This window comes from Cavia porcellus, unplaced genomic scaffold, assembly GCF_034190915.1.
Source record: "Cavia porcellus strain 051 isolate PalLab524CR breed Dunkin Hartley unplaced genomic scaffold, mCavPor4.1 scaffold_12, whole genome shotgun sequence".
In the NCBI taxonomy this organism is placed as follows: Eukaryota; Metazoa; Chordata; class Mammalia; order Rodentia; family Caviidae; genus Cavia; species Cavia porcellus.
In genome coordinates, this window is record NW_026947495.1 from 43,051,965 (window position 1) to 43,057,572 (window position 5,608).

The window sequence follows — 5,608 nt, forward strand, 5'->3', positions numbered from 1 at the left end:
TTAACTTTATGAAGTAAGATCATTTGAGATGGAGCAGGAATGGCAGAATTCCTGTTCTCCTGAGGAAAGTCTGTAATGCTTATCAGTCTAAACATGCCACACATTTTATACCGGTTACAGATGCTCTACGTGGAGGGACCCATGTGAATCCACAATTCAGTACCATTTCGGACAGGCATCTCAGTGGATGCCATCCTAGGGAGACAAGGGAAAGAACAATATGCCACCAGTACCCCTCCCACAGCCTTGGTACTTGGTGAGCTCCCAACCAGGGACCCAGTTCTGAGTGTGATAAAGTGTGATTGAGAGAAATTACTGATCTGATGAAATGGGAGCACCTATTATAATTTAAATTGGTGTAAAAATAAATTACAAATTTACATACTTGAGTTTGTAGGGTAACATTTGTACCTGCCACCACCTGTACATCTTTCTCCTTTTATTTTCTCTATACCCCAAATTGTTAGTGTTGCATATCTCTGAGAGATTTTTGTGGGGGGTATGGAGACAAATATCTATGTTATGCTGAACATTTTTTACAGACTCATGCACTTCTTCTGTAATTAAAAAAGAACAAGAAAGTTATAACTGACGTTTTCCCCAGACACACAAAATAGTAGGCAACAAAATCTCAAAATATTTATTGAAAGTCACACATTTCTGAGGTAAACATCTCTTATTATTGACTGTATTAAGAGAAAGTCATTGGTGTTTTCTACATTGAAATTTAAAATCAGTTGTTCAAATACAATGCAAAAAGTAATATATGTGTACAGATGTATATTTAAACTCTTTTGTTGGATCTCCTTGCATAGCTCCATTTCACAGCAACTGAAGCGACTGCTAACTCTGCTTATGGGCTGCTAACACTGAGTGCAGGCTTGGATTTTTTTCCCTAACAGCACAGCAGAATCAATGGCAGTTTCAACCCCTTGAAGTTGGTGCGGTGTTGCAATGCCTAGCAAAACCGTGTGATCTTTTAATCAATCACAGAAATAAATCTATTCAACTGTCGTCAGGAGCCAAAGTCGTGTCACATTCACCTTCCCTATTCCCTAGAATCGAAGGAAATGGAGTCCAAATTAGACTCGCTGAGCCACACTGAAGCTCCCAAAGGGCTTCAAAATTTGTCACCATTCAAAGGACTTGTCTTGTAATGAAAGATTATAGGTTGGCACACTTGTATATGAACATGAAACTGATGGAGTATTCCCTATGCTCCTGGCTCATAAATAGACTAGGCCAGAATATTGTTACTTGAAACTGTAGTTTCCAATCACTGCCACATAAACAGGTTTTTCACGGATCCTGAAAAGACTTTGCAAGAATCTTGTGATTCATTCTCCTGGCTCACATAAAATTTAATGAAATATTTCTATGCAGAAATATTCTCTTTTTATTCTTAAGTATCCTGAGGAATGAAATTTCTCCAAAAAACATAATTTACAGCCTCATGCCCTTCACCTCTAGGAAATCCTCCTATATAAAATGAACTAAGTTAGCCCAGATAATAGGAAAGATGGGTGAGCCAGTGAGAAGAGAAGGATAAGTAATTGAAAAAGTAATTTGCCCTTGTGTTGTAGTGTGGTGGGAACATCACATAGTAAAGAAGAATGCGATGATATCCTAGGAATGATTAAAGAGCATTTATTAGCTGATTCACCCAAAATTCCAGTGAATGTTAAAGCTCTGGTCATATTAAATGTTTCTCAAATTCAGATCCAAATAAGGCTTGGCCTCTGTGAATGAGCAGGTTCTCCCCCCTCCTCTTTCCCTCTGTTCTTTCTCTGTCTGTGTCTGTGTCTGTGTCTGTGTCTGTGTCTGTGTCTGTGTCTGTGTCTGTGTCTGTGTCTATGTCTGTCTGTCTGTCTCTCTCGCTCCCTCTCCTTTTCTCTCTCTCCCTTTTGTCCAGGATCCCAGTAGACTGGAAAGTACAGAGAGCACCAGAAACACATAATTGAGTAAATAAATGCAACTCTGAGCCTTACACCTGTGACCAAAGTTAGAGTCAGCTTCACAAGCCTCCAGAATCCTCAAATTAGAGAATTCCTAAATTCTTCCTAAAATTTATTTTTTTCTTTCAAATTGTATTGGTTCCTTATGGTGTAGCACATAAAATCTAAACTGAAAAGTGTACTGGAGTTTTCTGCCAGTTCAGGGGAATGGGAAAGGGCTGGAAAACGTGAGTTGGAGCTCAACTCTGATTTTGGCTCCAGATAAGGAGTCAGCAGCCATCCAAATTCCTGTATCCATATGGGTGCGGTTAATTCAAGCTTGATTCTGGCTATCCTAAGTACCCCAGAACATATGCTGTAATTATTGAGACAAGATAGTCATAGTTTCAAACCAGAATATTATTCTATAGGGAGAAATTGCCTGCGCAATTCTAAATTGTTCCCAAGAAATCAGACATACATCTGGACCAAGTTTCAGTTCCCCAAGGCAGGTATCAGTATCTGACAAATTCTTCAGCAGAAGCCAGGCCACATGGGTGGACTAGAAAACAAGTGGACTTGTGGAGCAAAGCTGTGGTTGTCTAAAGATTGACCAGGCATCAGCTTGCACATAAAAGACAGTTATAATTAATCCAAAGTTACCAGCACATACCCTGAAAGTTACTGTTATATTCTCTACTTTGGACAAAGTTCACTCTGAAACTGGGAAGGAACAAGATTTTAGGTTAAAACTCAGGGCTAAAAATTCATCTTGAGAAAATTGTGAGCATGAGTTGTTTGCATCAGCCACACATTTGGGTCTTCGCCTGCCAAATTCCTATACTGGGTACATGAGGGATATATGACATAAATAAACCACAAGATTCCTTCTAGGAAACAGTTTATTCTGATTGGAGTTTGAGACCACATCGTGTTACTTTACACCTAAATTGGAAGATTATTTTCAAAGCATATGCTTCTCTATAAAAAGTTTATAAATGGAAACTGGGTAAGATGTTTCCTTTGAAAGACATTCTTTGGCAATATGTTTAATCAAACTCTAGTGCTCAGAAAGATGGTGTTCTTGGCAGGATTTCAAAATAAAGGCCACTTTGAGGACAGGACATGAAATTATATTATAACAAGGAGTTTTAAAGAAAAAAACCAGGATGACAATGCTGATTAAAGTGACTTTGGAATACAGGACTAGGAGGTCACACAATGTTATAAAATTAGGTCAGGACACTTTTGATAATACAATGTGCTTCAAAGCAGTGTCACCTAGAAGCAGATAATTTAGCTACTATGATTCTGTTCATGTTCCCTTTATTATATAATATGAAATATATCATTAAGAAGACATTTAACCAATGCAAATATGTAATATTTTCTTTATTCAAATGAATAATAAATAAATGTATATAAAGTATAAAGGATACAATCTCTAGAAAATCCAAAGCTAAAGTTCTTCTGCTAGGGTTCAGACATAAGCAGCGTGGTGGATCAATTCTAACAGAACTGATTTTGATTCTGGATGATGGAGTGATCTCCTCCTCAGTGAAGTTTGCCTCTTTTCTTCCTGATTTGATGAACAAATCAGTCTCCAGAAAGGTACTCTTCATGGCACCATATGCCTGTATCTGGTGAGAATGCCTCCACCTTCCTGAAAGAAGACCAGCCTGAAATGTCATTACTATCAAAACTTTTGTGTGTTTTTTAGAAGGCATGAAATAAGAGGTTGGGAAGATATTTGGGATTTTAGTTGCACACTGGCTAAAATCTCATATCCTTTAGAGCATGGTTGTTCTTTGAAGGTCAGCACAGATTATTAAACAAAATTCTGTAATTACAGGCTTTGATCCCAGGTTTGCCCTCAAGCCTAAATTTCCATTTTGAGAAACAATGATATTCTTATATTTTATTCTTTAGTGTGACAGAGACCAGATTTTATATGTCATTTGAAACAATGATTTATCCATTAACAACTTTTACCCATATAGTGAGAAAATAAAGTCCTGTTAAATCCATGACAGTCTATGCTTCAGGGATTCTTTTGTTTTAGATAAATAGGTGCCCCTGAGCCAGTAAAATTTTTCCTTTATAAAGAAGGATCTTAAGGTAAGGATTAGCTTTTGAATTTAGAAAAATCAGAGAGGCTCTGTGTGCACCTGCCTCGGTAAAATTTTCTGAAGGCCAATTCGAGTGTAACTTCTGGACAAACCAATTAGGAGTGGTCAATTTACAAGTGAGATCATAAACACAATATTTAAGGCAAAGGTGTGATCACAGATGGCTTTAGCACAGTTTGGGATGTGTGAGAATAGGGACTCATGCAAGTAAGAATGGAGAAATGAGCCTTTACACTGTGCTGCAGGAGCTGCTACTCCAACAAGTGCCCAAATCTTCTAACTCAGGGTAGACACTCTTAAGTCCTGATCAGCCTTCTGCTCACTCAGGCCAGAAAGGGGCCACCTCTCAGTTGCTTCTGGTTTCCTGTGAGAAAGGAGAGTCTAGAATAAAATCATGAGATAAGTGATCTATGCTAACTACCCATCTAATTTGTGAATATCCTTATAATACCTCGGCTGTGTGCTCATCCAGGGACAGAGAATGTATTCTCTCCCACAGCAGTTCACTCCTAGCTCCAATTACTACAAGTGCTTGATAAGATTGGAGTTTTTTGTGTGATTCTTCCTCTTTTCACTCTTGCGAGTTTTACTATTTGAGTTTATATTAAACGAATGTGATCTTCCTTGTTTGTAGCAATTTTTCAATGCGGAGAACAGCTATACAGTTACCCTTACGGCTGTTTGTGTATCTTCCCAATGTTAAGCAGCTATTTTTACTACTTCTAATACAGTGCCATAATCTTGGCATTTGCTTTCTTTTGACTATACCTGAGTTTGTTTACAACTTTTTTAAAATGTGGGATTAGTAGCAGAACCCACTTCAAAATAAACTGAAGAAACACAGGAAAGCTGGACCCTTGCTTCTCTCTCTTCTGAAAGCCTACAATTCTTCCATCAGTCCAGCTTTGAGTTCATTACTTTTAGTAACCTTAATATCCCATCAATTTTCCTTGAACTTCTTATTGGAGAAAAATTCTACGTCTATTTTATTTATGATCTGTTGGTAAGCTGTATTTCTCCCATTCTACCTTGTGTAGTTGTTTTATTTCCATACGGGATCTTGTGCTTGGTGAAGTTAAAAAACTTTTTTGAAAGTTAAATACATTTGATTGATAAAATGACTTATGTACATAATATGAGGGACTATGTGGTATTTTAATACGTATGTATAAGGTGTAATGATATTAGTGGGGTACTCTGTATGTCCATAATCACAAATATTTTTCATTTCTTTGTGTTGGTAGCATTTAAAATCTGTCTATAAATGTTAACCAGAGCTACCCCATTCTGCCATCATAGGTTGTTCTTTTATCCGAATATACCTTGTAACGTTAGCCATTAAGCATTCTGTATCCATCACCCTCCTCTTCCTAGGCTCTGATCATCATTACTATTCCTAACCCTAAACTTAACCCAAATCAGATCATTATTCAAATTTTTCAGTATCTTTTGGTATCTCAGTTTAATCAGCTAATATATTTTCCTTCTATACCCCAGTTTCATGTTCAACAATAGAAATTTTTTTAAAAAACCCTTATGAGAGGT

The 5,608-nt window shown here is 37.3% G+C and overlaps 1 long non-coding RNA gene across 1 annotated transcript; it reads right to left on the reverse strand.

Annotated features, from left to right (window-relative positions):
• Nucleotides 1-3,311: 3,311 nt before the first annotated feature.
• Nucleotides 3,312-5,341, reverse strand: LOC134478205 (uncharacterized). The gene is made up of 2 exons (XR_010050690.1): nucleotides 4,297-5,341; nucleotides 3,312-3,597 (listed from the first exon to the last, which is right to left on the reverse strand). It is a non-coding gene; the product is annotated as an uncharacterized LOC134478205 (long non-coding RNA).
• Between the last annotated feature and the right edge of the window lie 267 nt (nucleotides 5,342-5,608).